The 15943-nt window shown below is 35.0% G+C and overlaps 1 long non-coding RNA gene across 1 annotated transcript; it reads left to right on the top strand.

Annotated features, from left to right (window-relative positions):
- The first annotated feature begins 8763 nt into the window (after nucleotides 1-8763).
- On the top strand, nucleotides 8764-9666 carry LOC127119657 (uncharacterized). The gene is made up of 4 exons (XR_007802903.1): nucleotides 8764-8966; nucleotides 9152-9257; nucleotides 9364-9409; nucleotides 9499-9666. It is a non-coding gene; the product is annotated as an uncharacterized LOC127119657 (long non-coding RNA).
- Nucleotides 9667-15943: the final 6277 nt, after the last annotated feature.

Below are 15943 nucleotides of genomic sequence, written 5' to 3'. Positions count from 1 at the left end.
TATCATTTTATTATAATAAATTTTCATTTATCATGACACATTATAAATATAAATTAATTAACAAAATCATAACACATTATATATTTATATATAAATTAATTAGCAAAATCATGACAACATTATATATTTATATATGTCTTAATGAAGGTGATTGTATAATAAAGGAGTAGTATGAATTCCTTTCCTCCCATGGTATTTTCAATGAGAATTGTGTCCTTAAACAATCCCACTATGAATTCTTTGACTACGGTTGTTCAAAAAAATCCAAAGAACCGAACCGAGTTATTGTTAAGTGAATGATTCATTTTACTGTGGCACGGTAATACAAATTTATAACACAGAAAATATAGTATTGAAGAATAACTTTGGAAAAAGAGAATGAGATTTACCACATGCTTTGAAAATACAATATTAAACATAAATAATCTAAATGGGAGAATAAATTATGAAAAAGAGAATGATATTTACCACAAATTTTCTCTATGGAGAATCATAATATTGAAGGGTTCCTTCAAAAAACCTTCAGAGCATGACACTGCTGTTACAATATATACTTGATTAGTGAACATAAATCATACACAAAATGTTATCATTATTTCACTTGTGAACATATCCATAACTCAAACCAATTTAACACTACTATAAAATTACAAGTAAACTATGTTAATATTAGTAAACTGTAATCACATGCACTTATTCTTATAATTCCACATAAACAAACTAAAAGGTGATCCAAGTTATATGACATCATAATTTCAACATTGATGTGTTGTGTGTGTTCTCCTTTTTGTTGCTAAACCACACTTTTTTGAGTTCCATTCAATTTATACTACTATATTCTTTCATTTTTCCAGCATCATCATAATAAATAGGTTGTCAATTATAAAAGACAATTATGTCTTCCGATCATCAAATTTCACAAAATCCTTGGACGGACATCCCTTGACATCTGATTCTAATTATTTTTGAAGGATTTAGCCACATATCAATATATAACATTGTGAGATAATATTTTTAAACAAAAGCTATTTAACTAAAAGAAAAGTTGGAGTGTGTAACTAAGCAAAAAAAAATAATTAGCTAAAAAGTGGTCGATATATAGTCTAATTTAATTTCCGTCTCCAACTTCAAATTTCCGTCTCCAATTCCGTCTCTAATTGAGAAGGAAACATTTCTGTCTCTAATATCCGTCATTATTCATAATTTTTTAGTAGTGCGTGTGATATTTACTCGGATTATGCATAAATTGGCTCACTACACTTACTGCATACGCTATTTAAGGCCATGTATAAGATAGTTAGTCGATTTTTCCAACAATTTGGTATCTTCCTTTGTGTGTTGACACTTGGTTTAGATGTTCCCCAAGTCGAAGATTCTGGACAATTGGCATATCTACATGCTTATAGTATAGTAACCGAACTTCTAATAAAATATCTAGAATATATTTTTGTTGTGATAAAATAAATGCCCTTTTTCAACCTAAAAACCTCAATACCTAGAAAATATTTCAGTACACCCATATTCTTCATCTCAAATTTTGTTGCTAGTTGCTTTTAAAGCTTTGCAATTTCATCGGGGTCATCTCCTACAATAATCATATCATCTACATATACAATCTGAGTTGTGATCTTATCTTGGCGATGTTTTATGAACAATGTATGATTTGTGTTTCTTTGTTGGAAACCATACTTTTTCTTTGTCACATTTAATCTCCTAAACCACACTGAAGGAGATTGTTTCAAACCATACAAAATGCATGCGTTGCAATTTACACACCACCTTAATCTCACCATTTGTCATGTATCCTGAAGGGATATCAAATATATATTTTTTTCTATCAAGTGTTCATGGAGAAAGACATTTTTTGTGTCTAACTAATGCAATGACCAATCAATATTTACTGCAATGGATAAAAGAACTCTAACAGTGCTCAACTTGGCCACAAGTGAGAATGTGTGTTAATAGTCTACGCCACATGTTTGTGTGAAGCATTTTACTACTAGTATTAGTTTTTACCTTTCAATAGACCCATCAGCTTTATATATGATATATAAAACTCACTAACACATTATTGGTTTCTCTCCCTTTAGTAAATGAACAAGAGTCCATGTTGCATTCCTATTTAGTTCTTGCAATTTCCCAGTCATAGCTTGAACCCATCTAGGATCTTCCATGACCTCCTCAACATTATGTGAAGAGAGCTCATTTGCAAACTTTTTAAGCGGTTCAAACAACTGTTTCTTAGAGACATACTTTTTAATTAGGTACCTTAGTTTATGTTCCTTCTCATTCAGAGAGTATCACTTCAGTGATTTTCCTCTATTATGCTTGTTAGGTAGCTCATACCTAACAAATATATCAAAATTATTATCATTATTGTGGATCTATATACTTGCAGGTATAAAGTTACAAATCTCTCAAAAGATCCATCTGAATTTTTGATGACGACAATAATGATTAAAGTTCATAGCAATAACTTTCAACATTGACGATGAAGTTCTAACTAAAGAAACATCTCATGCCTAATAAGCAAAAAGATACTAAAGATCAAAGTGTTTATATAACTAGAAGAAATCTTGCAAATAATGTTGAAGCCTTAAACTATGTTTGAAAGTTCTCCAGGTCATGTCAGTCTGTTGTCAAAGTGACCAGTGTAACACCCTAAATTCGATTAAATTATTTAATATAATTATTTGGATTTATTTTATTTAATTAATTGATGTTAGTGTGTATTTAAATAAATAATATGATTATATTTTGTTGGAGTGTGGTAGTAATAGTAGTGTGTGGTGAGAAGGTAGAATAAATTAGAAAATAATCATAGTAATTAGAATTTTAATTATTAATAATAATAAAATGACATAATTGGAGCCATGTGAGTTTTGGGCCAATTGTGGGAATTGATAAAATTTTGTGATAGAGGAGAGAAGCTAGAGTTAATTTGGGAAAAAAATAATTAAGCAAAAGTGACGAGGGTACTATATATTCTAAAAGTTAGGGAAGAAACTAGGTCTAAGAGAATCTGACATTACGTGAAAATAAGAGGCAAAGGAGAAACAATGCTTTAGGGGGAAGGATAACTAGAATTGGGAATAGGAATTCATAGAAGTTGTGCAATTCATAATCATTTCTGGAAAGTCAAGGGAAGAGGGGAGAAAGGGCTAGCAATTTAGGTGTATTGCATTATGGGGTAGAGATGGGAAGTCCTTACTCTCATTAAGGTTCTAGGTTTTCTTTTAATGAATTTTTATATGGTGAAATTCTAGAAATTGGTTGGTTGATCTTGTGTTTATATGTGTGGTTATGATTGAGTCAATGTTTGAATGATCATGAGTATGTATGTATTAGGTTCTGCCATCGATGAAGGTGTGAAAACTTGAGTTTTATTCATGATAATGATGAAATTTGCTAATGAATTTGATGATGAAATTGCTATGAATTATTGTGAAATAAGTGATGTATATGTTAATGATTATGCTATTATGGTTTACTATTAAAAACCATGTTTGAGTTTTTTAAATTTGTATGAGTTAATTGGAATTATGTATGAAGGTTCACGGGAGAAAACTAGGACTTTTGGAAAAAACTACAGTGTCAATTGATTGACATTCCCAGTCAATCGATTGTATATGTAAAAGTAAGGAAGTATCTTAAAAGTATTAAGGCAAGTCACACACACACACACACACACATGCACACACACACACACACACACACACACACACACACACACACACACACACACACACACCACATGTAGACGCAGACATATACGCAAACACAAACGCCCACACGCACACACAGACAAACACGCACAATCACATACACACACATTTCGCACACACACACGCGCGCGCGCACACACACACACACTAGATTGTCGTGTAAAGCTTAATATATAAGTTTCGGGGTTCAGTGTGTTACAACTAAAATATTGTAAAAGTAAGGAAATAACTTAGAAGTACTAAGGCAAGTCACACACACACACATACACACAGACAAACACACATGCAGACGCAGACGCATACGCACATGCACATGCACACGCGTACATGGATAGACAGACACACACACGCACACACGCACACACACACGTACACACACACACGTGCGTACACACACACACATAGACACACCTTCAAACACACATGCAGACACACGTGCACATGCACACACGTGCACACGCGCAAATGTAGACACACGTGCACACACATACACACACACATACACACATACACATAGACACACATGCACCTACAAACGCATGCACACACACACACACACACCTTGTAAAATACAAAAAACACCTAATCTTCTTTGTGAGACTTAATGAAGAGACTTAGAGGACTTGTTATGACCCTTTATTAGACCTTGAGATTTTATGATTGGCCTATGCATAACTTAGATTTTCTGAGGACTTGTAATCTTTCATTGCAAGAATGGATTTCATTCATGGCATTATCCTAGGGATACATGCTTTGTAATTCCATTATCCATTTGTTAGCTTAGGACACAATGCACACACAAGACTTTCTCTTGGGCTACCTTACAATGAGACATTTTATTTCTCGCACATATCCCTTATATTTTCATGTATCCCACTCCCCACTTTGGTGTACCTTTTCCTCGCTTTCCTTTGTCTGTTGTTTATTGTTAACAAACCTTAAGAGTTAGGATCGTCACCATTTCAAAATAAATAAATAAGTAATAAAATACGATTAGGATTGCGCGTTTCATGTAGTGGTGCAATTCAAATCAACCACCTATTAACAAAAACCTAAAAACAACATCAACTCATGAAACTTATTTTCCGCCTTAGGGCATCATCCCGAAAATCCTTTTTCAAGGTAAAAGCAACCAACACACAATAATTTTTTACCACGAACTACGAGGCTCTGACTTCCTTATTGCACGAATGAGGATATGTAGGCACAAGAGCCCAAATCCTTAGCGAGCACACTAATAAAAAATCCATTTCCACTCTGTAAACCTTTAGCAAATAAGCATTAAAATAACGACACCTATTCAAGAGAGAGACAATCTATATGGTTCCCATCGAGTACGATGGATGTGAGAGATGCTGATATCTTCCCCTTGCATAACCGACTTCCGAACATGTTCATGGTTGCGATGACCATTCTTTTGGGGTTTTGTTGATATTTTTCTTTTCCTCTTGGAATAAATAAAATCCGATGGTGACTCTGTATTTTTCGTGTAGTGACACTAGGGAGAAAACATAATTAAGCAACCTGGCCGGATAGACCAACCTACTTTGATATCACAATGTAACAGCCTAAACCCCACATAAAATTTTAACGCATAATTTTAATAAAAATTACAACCACGCAGGGTGTCACTCACATCAAATACATAACCTGCTTCACAACATGAGTTACAACATAATAGTTTAATACACACATTTGTACCTAGGATGTTTACATGACATCTAAATCATTTGATCTATACTTGGGATGTTTACATGAAATCCAACTCATCTGATGTTTAAGGTGTCATCGCAGCGGAATCATTAATAAAGCAATTAATCAATAATATTGCAACTCACAATATCTATTCTCATAAACGTTAACTTTATAACATAAGAAAAAGGATTTCATAACGCTTAACTTAAAACAACTTAGAAAATCTCAACAACATATAGAGTCCCAAATTCAAATATAAACGACATAATAATCAATTCAAGCGTTTATCCCTTAACCCAATGTTATATTATCAGAGGAAGGCACCACTAGTCAAAGCGAAAAACTAAAGAAGTAACTCCAAGAGATATCTTTTACTTACTTCAGCAATGCTACTCCTGAGTATCTGCACGATGCCCATGTAAAGGCAACATTTAAACATAAGAGGTGACAAATACATTTAAAGGATTTAATGGTGCATAATAATCAGAGTGTATTAAATACAATACAATTCAAACATAATCCACTATGCACCACAACACATATATTCAAGTTTCACCCACTTCATAATAATACACAATCAATATGCAAATTTGACTCTCAACAACATCAACAGACTCATACCCATGCGGTACCGATCTCAATAGTGGTTCCAATTACGAACCGCATCCCACTCAACTGCGAACCCATGGGCCTCACTCAGCAAACCCCGAGCCCCACACTGAGCTCCAAGCCACAATATCAAGCTTGAGACAATTACCAGTCACCAACATCAAAATCTCTAATCGCCTCTTTCACAACAACAACAACTCATGATGCATGAATGAATGTATGCATCATCATAACAACTCAACAATACAAACAATATCACATCAACCGCATAATTTCCTGTACAACATCAACATGATAGTTTCACATTGAAACTACACGTCTAAACTTAACCCATTATCATTATAATTATAAAAAAAATTCTCATAATCACATAAACATTATCACGACATTTGCAACAACACAAACAATATCATGATAACCACATCGATCACCATACTCCACATAATAAAACATTTCAAGCACATATAGTAATTCAAATCAATGGAATTATTAATTCACATACATGCAACTTATCGCACCTCGAAAAAAATGGGGATACGACTTCAAAGCGAAGCGCGATCGCACGCTCGCAATGATGGACTGAACAGAGTCGCCACCGAACTTTATTTATTCCTAAAAAGGAAAGGGGAAATATCGATAAAACCCAAGAAAAAAGAAAGGATAAGATATGGTCATCACAACCAATATCAGGGTTCGGGAGTCGATTACGCAAGGGGAAGGTGTTAGCACCCCTCACGTCCGTTGTACTCAACGGGAACCATTAGGTTAGTTGTGTGCGTTAGTGTTAGTTGAAATATTAGGCTTTTCAAGTTATTAAGTAGGAAAGAAAAAAAAGAATGTTTTTGGATTTTTGACGAAGGATTAAACCTAAGTGTTTTATTAGTGGGCCTGACAGGATTTATAAATCCTGCTCCTACGTATCTCAAAAAAAGAGAAATCAAGGCTTACGTAGTTCTGGGTAGAAAAATGTTTGTTTGTTGGTCGATTTTAGCGAAAGCTATATTGTATTAATCGATGAAAACATTATTTTACCCAAAACAGATGAGGAGTGGACGCATACCACACATCGAACGGATTTATAAATCTACATTCGGAAAAGCGTCATTTATCTCTACTCAACAATCGTGGCCGAAACATTGTTTTGTATCACTTAAGACAATATATCTTTCATTTATGAAAAAGATTTTTGATTAATCGCACGGCGGCGAGAAAGAGTTTGATTGGTTGGATGTATTTTGAGTGATGGCGAGAACTTGGATGAGCGAGATATACATCTCGAATCCTAGCCTCAGGAGTGCATGGTATACACCATGTTCCATTTCCATCTTTATTGAAAGAGTTTAAGATAGGAATTAAGTATTTTGGAATTTGATTGAGAAAGAGTTTGAAGAAACCGCATTGACAATTTTAGACGATGGCGAGAGTTAAGATTGGCGAGGCATACGTCTCGAATCTTAATCTCAGGAGTGCATGGTATACACCATGTTCCATTTCCACCTTTATTGAGAAAGTGTTAAATAATAATTAGGTATTTTGAGTTTTGTTGTGAAAATGACTTGACCCTAGATCAAGTATTGATGGACGTTTAAGAGAAATTTGAATGAATGTTTGAGAGAAAACAAAGTGGATAAATTTGGATGATTGCGAGAGCTAGGATTGGCGAGATATACATCTCGAATCCTAGTCTCAGGAGTGCGCGGTATACACCACGTTCCACTTCCATCTTATTGAAAAGGTCTTAACTATGAATTAATATTTTTTTTGAGTTTTTATTAGGAAAAATGGCTTGACGTTGAACCAAGCGTTTGATGAAAGTTTGAAAGAAATGGAATAGAATAGGAGGGAGAAATGAATTGATTTGTTTATTGAGAAAATACTCGACGTTGGATCGAGTCATTATTTTAGTATTTTTGGAAATGGTTGATTTTATTCTTGTGTTAATATCTAACTAAACAGTCAAAAAAACAGTACAAAATTATTACACATCGGGGGAGAGGGGTACATTTTGTCAAATGGGGATTCAAAATCATGAAATAATTAAATCGGGCCCAACAACAAATAATGCAAAGTATGAGTGTAAGTGCAAGAGAACCGGCTAATTGTAAGAAAGCCCAAGAGTAAGCTATGTGAGGTTGATGGCGATGCTTAAAAGCAATCGGCTTACAAGGGTGTGAAAATGGGCTCGATATTGAATCGAGAAAAGTGTGATTTTAATAGTTTAAAATGGTTTTGAATGGATGATGAAATTAAAAGAAAACAAATATGTGTTATTAAATGATAATGAAACTATGAGTATGGTAGAAATTATACTAAAACATAAACATGGAAAAAATGAATGCTAAAAGAAAAAAAATGCTACATATAGGTATTGAACCCACCCCACTAAAGACCATGAAACAACCCTCTCTCCACTAGACCATTTATGATTAGTCATTATTTATAACAACCATTTGGGTATATAAACCAGAAAAGATTGGAACAAAAAATATTAAAAATAAAAAACTAAAATAATAATAAAAAGATCTGTTGGATTACCCAAAAAAAAACCCAGCCGCCTGGCTGTTGGGTTCTAGAGGTTAATGGGTTGGGAACTCTAAACAGCCTTAACAAACATTAATATACACTATAAAAAAATAGGGGAATACTAAACATATTAATTTTTTTTATGGTTTTTTAAAAGCTTAAAGGTTTGTTTTGCTTAAACTAAATAAAATAAAAACAAAAACAAGAGCAACAGCAACGGATGCCTCATCGTCCTCCTCTCTCACTTCACTCGCTCTCTCAATCTCAACGAATTTCTCTCACCCTCTCAACCCCACGTTTCTCTCACCCTCAATCATTCATCTCTCAGCTGCTCTCTCAATCTAAAATGCAAGGATCCATGGTTTTAAGGAGAAACAAAAAGAAAGAAGCTCACCTCCGGCGACGACGACTCAGGTGATGTTCGAATCTTCTTCCCTCGCCTATTCAAATACCGATTTGGCTTTGATTTTGGAGTTAGGTTTTTTGTGATATTCCGTCCGCCTCTCCAATTTTCGTTGTTTCAAATCCTAGGGTTTTTTTTGCTCCGCCTCCCAATCGCCCCCTCCTCACTGATTTTCTTCTCCTATTTATCTCTGCAGCTTTAGGGTTTCAATTTGGTATCCAAAGATTCAATAGGGAAACTTCCTGGAAATGCTTTTTGTGCTCAGAATTGGGTTGTCCTGTTTGATGCTACAATTCGAAACGGTAATCTGAACTCATGCTTTCTCCCTCTGTTTTGTCCTAATGCCAATTTGGGATTTTTTCTGAAACTCTACAACTTTGACTAATTAATTTGTGTTTTTTACTGCAGTGAATTTCTTGTAACAGGGAGGTTGTGGATGAGGTTGAGGTTCAAGGTGAGTATTTCCTGCATTACCATCTGATTTAATGCGTGTAATTATTGAATTGGGCATAAATGTTGTACGGTTTGGTTTGTTATTCACAGGGTTTGGTTGCAGAAGGTTCTGCTGTTGTTGTTGCTGCATCTGAGATAACATATGTGATAACCACCGTCTGTCCAACTTCAAGGCCGTTTAATCCAGCATGTACATTGATCGAATTTGTGCAGAAAACAGCCAACAACCCCATGTATAGTTTATACATCCATCCAAGATCCAAAATCTCTATGCCAATATGTAGTACAAGTGGTTTCGGTATAACTATAGTTGTGTGTCCAGCATATGCCATTAACAAAGGAAGTACAACAATTGATGGTAGTAATAATTTTACTCTCCAAGGGACATCAAGGACATCATCGACAAATCCAAACAATGTCATGAAACAGATGCATGCTAAAGCAAATTTGTACTCAACAAGCCAATTTGAATTTGCTGTGAAGTTGAAATGCTGAAATAAGATTGTCACAACCAAGAAGATAATACCAACAATTATACCCAATGATTCAGGTACTTTAATATTTCCTTGAGGAGTACCCTTCTTGTTGATGTGCGGTTTTGATAGTGACCAATGTGATTTGGTTTAATTTTTGCAGGTTATGGTTGGTGTGATCGGTTATGGACTAGGGGCACAATTGAAACAGGACGGGTACATCTTGCTGCAAGATGACCAAGACCTTGTTAAGCCAGCGGCACCAATGAAGTTCCACACATGTATCATGCTGTAAAATACATATGTACCGGCAGAGCTATCAAATTAGACGAACCAGCCAACATCTCATTTTGCACCATGTCCCACAAATTGTAATAAGCTAACCATCAGAAGCAATTCACCCTATAATTATTAACCAATCACAATAACAGCATCCTCGTCGTCAACCTAAGTGAGCATCGAAATAACAATTAACACTCTATTATAGCTTCTGCTGTGGGGAGCCAAACAATTATCAGCGGCAACTTCGATCATAAATCCAAGTCAATCTCTTGGTTACTTCCCACGAGTTAAGGTCGTTCATGCATCCGACAAGATACATGGTCAAGTCCACATCCCAGAAGTTAATTGGATTCCCATGCATTGTCGTCACCATCAGGTTTAGAGACACAAAACACATGGGAAATTCCTTGGTCTGGATGCAGAAGATGTTCTATTAATGGACAACAAGCTGCGAACGCACACTTCACAAACGGCAGCAAGTTGCAGTAGAGGAGAACAACCATAAGCTCCAGTGGATCTTAAGACATCCAAAGATGCTAACGAGAACCGAAATCAAAGTTGTTGTCGAGACAAACTGCAAAAGCTGTCAATGGAAAATAGAAGCAACGACAACCAAACAACATGTTACAGAGTTGCTACAAAATAGCATACCACCAAACACCATTCCGTGGAAAGCGCGTGCAAGTGTCAACGACAACCTCAACATTGTAGTTCAAAACAACCTGCACCCAAACATCCGGGAATACTGTAATGGACAAGTGCCGATAACGATGCATCCACTAGCAATGGATCTCCACTGTATAAGACTGTTCCGGCATTATCAAGTAATGGAAGGAATTTTCCACCATCCGTGCAACCAATTCCATCTCAAAGGAAAAAACCTGCTTCTCCAACTTTTGTTGCAATGCATCCTGGAAGTTTGTGGCTCACTTGCTAGTAATGGTGACTGAATTGTTGTGGCTCGCGAACCTTTGGGAGAAAATAGCACAAGGAGTTTATTGCAGTCAACATACCCGTTGTTTCTGGCTTGACATGAAGTTATGTATTTGGATCATAGGCTAGGACTTCCCCTTTGGCAATTTGCAAACAGTTGTAACTCATATTTGTAACACATAAATGTATGGACGTGTATGCATTATTCTTCAAATTTGTGCATTCCTATATGCTTGAATTTTAGCAGTAAACATGATGTTGCTGTTATGGAATTCTTATGGGATTGGAATTGGGGTTTGCTTTTGTTGGATAATTGTTTTGGATTAATGAACTTTGGGTTATGAAATGGTTTAAATTGGTTCCAAATGGATAATGAAAATGGATATGGATTTTGGATATAGTTTGAAACAAAAATGGATTTAAAAATAGAGTTGGGTTATTGGATATGGGCTGAAATTTGTAAACTCATGCAGAATTTTTTTATGATAAAAAAAAGTGGTTAAATGACCTACCAACAAATGATACAACCATGGCTAATTAATTGAAACTTCTAAAATTAAATTGACAAAAGGTATTGAAATAATTTCCAAAATTAATCTAATCCTCAAAATCAATTTGAATCTCTAAAGTCAATTTTTGGATCAAAATCAAATTGAACTTAGTTCGCTACTCCTAGAATTAATTCGAAAATGATGAAATGATTATGGATACATGATTAAGGATTTGGAGGTAGATGGTTGCCTTTGGTCATGAATGTATGCAAATGAACTTTAGGCCAAGTACCAAATAAAAATGAAAAAATGGAAAAAATTCAGGACCAAAATCGGGGTATGACACAACTCATCTTTAACTCAACAACACACCACAACACCTAAATTACACTTGTAACACCCTTCTAAAATACCCCGAGTATATAATTAAAATAACACATATCAATCAGAGTAAATATGCAATCAAGGGTGTCACACAACATTTCACACCATAATAACTGTCATGCTCTTTCATTAACTTAAAACATAAAACATTTGCACAATACGCAGCGGATAGAGATCAAATCGATCATTCAAAACATGCAACATACTACATGTAAACTGGTTCAACAATCATCAACAACAATATAAAAAAAATGTTCCCTCCCGATGTTACATCTATCAGAGCATGACCCACTTAGGAGACTACACTAGACTCCAAGCATTAGCTTCCACTCAACTCATTTGTTCGTTACCTGAAAAATAGTCGTAAGGGTGAGTTCCTCAATCGATATAATAAGCATTATAAATCATCATGTAATGCTAAGTAAATCCACACATTTCATCACCCTAATCGTAACATACATCCAGTAACGGCACATCAACTCAAACATCATACTCAATATCAACACAATTCCACTCCTCAATTAAATTAAATATCCATACAACAAGCCAACAAAATGCAACTCTAATGAGACTCGACTCGTCATGCATGTGGTACCATTCGGGGTAAAACTCCCAACTTAAAATCATTGCCATTTTATTGGACATCAAGGCATAAGCCTTCAACTTTCAACTTAAAATTTGCCAATCCAGGCCAACGTGGTGTGAGCAAAGCTCCGACTTAATGCATATGAATGTACATGGCATACACGACTTTAAACTGTCGACAACATAATAATAATAGCAATACAACAATGTTTTCAACAACATCAACTTATAATCAACTTTGGCTCACCAAGCCTACAACTCAGTATTTTCAACAACTTTCCGTACACGGAACAACTCAGCAACATACTTGTATCAACACTTCATAACATAAATCCAACAAAATTACTCATCACAATTAACTATAGTAGGCCAATCACCAATTAGGTTCACAACATTAAAATATCAATTTTTCAAATTTCCAACAGTGTTAACCGGTTAACGCCCTGGGTTAACCGGTTAACGCAGGACAAAACACACTTTCTGGCAAAACGCAACAGTGTTAACCGGTTAACGCCCTGGGTTAACCGGTTAACGCAGGCAAAACAGCAGTTCCTGCGCTAACACGAGGCAGAATGCAGAGTTCTCCGCATTTTCCGCCGTTGGAGGACTTCCGGACCTCCGATTCAACTTCCGTAAAAAGCTACATTATCGGAAAATCACGACACATACAATTATCGATTCAATTTCAGTTTTCATACAACTTATTCATCACAATTTTCTCAGCATTCTAAATCCCAATTAGGGTCAATTCAACGGTTTATCACTACCCATTACATGCTATCCCATAATACCCATTAAACGACGATAAACCCCCCTTACCTGAGATAATCCGGCAATCTCTAAGCTTCAAGCTTTTCCGTTCTTCAACCTTTGCTCTCTAGCTCTTCGTCTTTGCCCTTTCTCCACTTTCCACTTTTCAGCCGCTTCTCTGTTTCACGTGAAAACTCTTTACCAAAAATGAAAACCCTTTTCTCTTATTCCAACTTATATATTTTCCACTAATTATTATTCCAAATAATAATAATAATAATAATAATAATCCAATAATTCAATTTATTTAATTAAATTAATAAATATATTATTAACTTAATTTAAATAATTCTCTTATTTTATTCGGGGTGTTACAACACTCATCACTTATAATGCATCAATTCATACTCATACGGTAGCATATCGACAATCACTACTTACGCAATCAACATAATCATATTCAAATAATTATTTAAAATATCAAACAAAGTCAGAATCAAGAAAATGAGTATATTTCAGAAAGCTTAGAAAGTCTATTTTAAGAATATGATTTTTATTGAAGGACTTAATACACCAATCGATTCAGTTTACTCAAATCACAAGAACGGGTACTCGTAACGGGCATAATATTTTGCCCGACTTCAAAATGACACCAAACATTATATACTTATGATACAATTTTAAAAATTTCCAATTAAAAAGAACATTAAACCCTCTTTCCAACACAACTGACCTCATCTCAAACGGACTCACGAGACTCCAATTACACGTGAAACAAGCTGACCAAGACATGACCAAAATCGCTAACGTTTATGGTATAGAAACCATAAAGCCGCTATTGTTGTAGCACTCCTAGACCCAACTTCTCCACTTAGACATGAAGATTATCACGTTAGCTTTCTAATGCAACTGAAGGGGGCCTCAAACAGACTTACGAAACTCAAGATATGTCTGAAACAAGTCGATCAATACTCTATTGTATTTTCCTGCAATTTACTTACGGGAACTTCACTCATAAACTCATTTTTTCCAACTTAGACCTATCCTAAACATCATCTAACATGTCAAAATAGTTTATTTTGAAAATCTATTATTATAGGTCAATTACCTATTGTTATTTAACTAGAAACCTATCAACCAACATTTAATTTCACAAAATCCTTATAACTCTCAAAATTCATCAATAGGGTAACCCACTATTATTATTACTTGTGTCAGACCATCAACAGGATAATAACCCTTAACAGCAAGGTATACCAACACAAGTCTAAAACATATCAGAGTTACTCAAGTAGTAACTTTGACAACTTTAAGGTAATAAATACCTAACACCAAAATAGTTTATTTATGAGTTACTAACACAGTAGGCCAATTACCACCATAACTCATCACATACTCATCAATCTATCATCAGATAAAACAATTTAACAAATACAATCATGAATTCTATTGATTTCAAGAATACAACAATAACATGTCAACACACAAAATTGCAATTCACATCATGGTATATAAAAACAGAATTATCATTAGATTTCTATCAACATTCATCATAACTCAGAGGAAGAACAAATCATATAGGAGGTTAAGGAAACCTCTCCACGCTTTCATAACTTAACACCCATAGATGAATAGTTTCTCCCCGATTACCTTAGATTTCAGAATTTGATGAAAGCATTCTTGAACTTTTTCTCCTAAGACCTTCTTCTCCTTCCTCTTTCCCTAACTCTTCTTTTCTTTCTTCCAAATTTTTCACGTAAGATGCAAACTGACTCTTTCTCTATCTCTCTCGTATTTTCTAATAACCATATTCCTCCTAATTATGATTTTCCTATACTACCCTCAACTTAACCTTGTAATTACCACCTCACCCTCAAAATCTCTACACAATCCACTTTTTCTCATAATTTTATTATTCCAATATTATTTACTCAATTAATTAAATAAACTCCTATTACTTAATTACTAAGATAATCATACATAATTCTAACTTATTCCAACTAACCTCTGCACTCCACATATTATAATAAAATAAAATACACCAATTCATAGTTGATTTATGGATAAATCGATTAAATGACTAAATTGAAAATGGGGTGTTACAATAGTCCCCTAAAGGCTCCACCAACCACCAGAGATCATAATGCGATCAAGCCTACTAACTGCCTATCAAAATATTGAAACCAGGTAAACTTTCTACCAAAAAAAGGGAAGGTCCACAGTCCATTTGAACGATGAAGGGGGAGAAAGCAAGACGTTCAACATTATGCAAAGATACCAAGGTACCATCACTTCCTCTCCTCTCATTATGAGAGATGGTCGCATTGAAGTCACCAAGGACACACTAGACCTCACCATTGAGGTGGGATTTATGGGAACACATATCATACCACATACTGCTCTTATCATCAAACAAGGTTTTGGAGTACATGTTAACAAAAAAACTTATTAGCTCTTCGCTCTAAGCAGGTGTCCAGAAAACCAAGACCAGAAAAGGAGAATAAAACTCTCCCTTTAGAACTTCACCAAATCGATAGGAGACATTCACTATTACCCCCCGAGGGGCTTAAAACTCCACTCACTTAATAGATTCCCCCATAGGGAATATACTAGAGAATCAAATGCAACAAGAAGTTT

This window comes from Lathyrus oleraceus, chromosome 2 (genome assembly GCF_024323335.1).
Source record: "Lathyrus oleraceus cultivar Zhongwan6 chromosome 2, CAAS_Psat_ZW6_1.0, whole genome shotgun sequence".
Classification (NCBI taxonomy): Eukaryota; Viridiplantae; Streptophyta; class Magnoliopsida; order Fabales; family Fabaceae; genus Lathyrus; species Lathyrus oleraceus.
The sequence above is the reverse complement of the archived record's forward strand: the minus strand, read 5'-3'. Positions and strand labels throughout refer to the sequence as shown.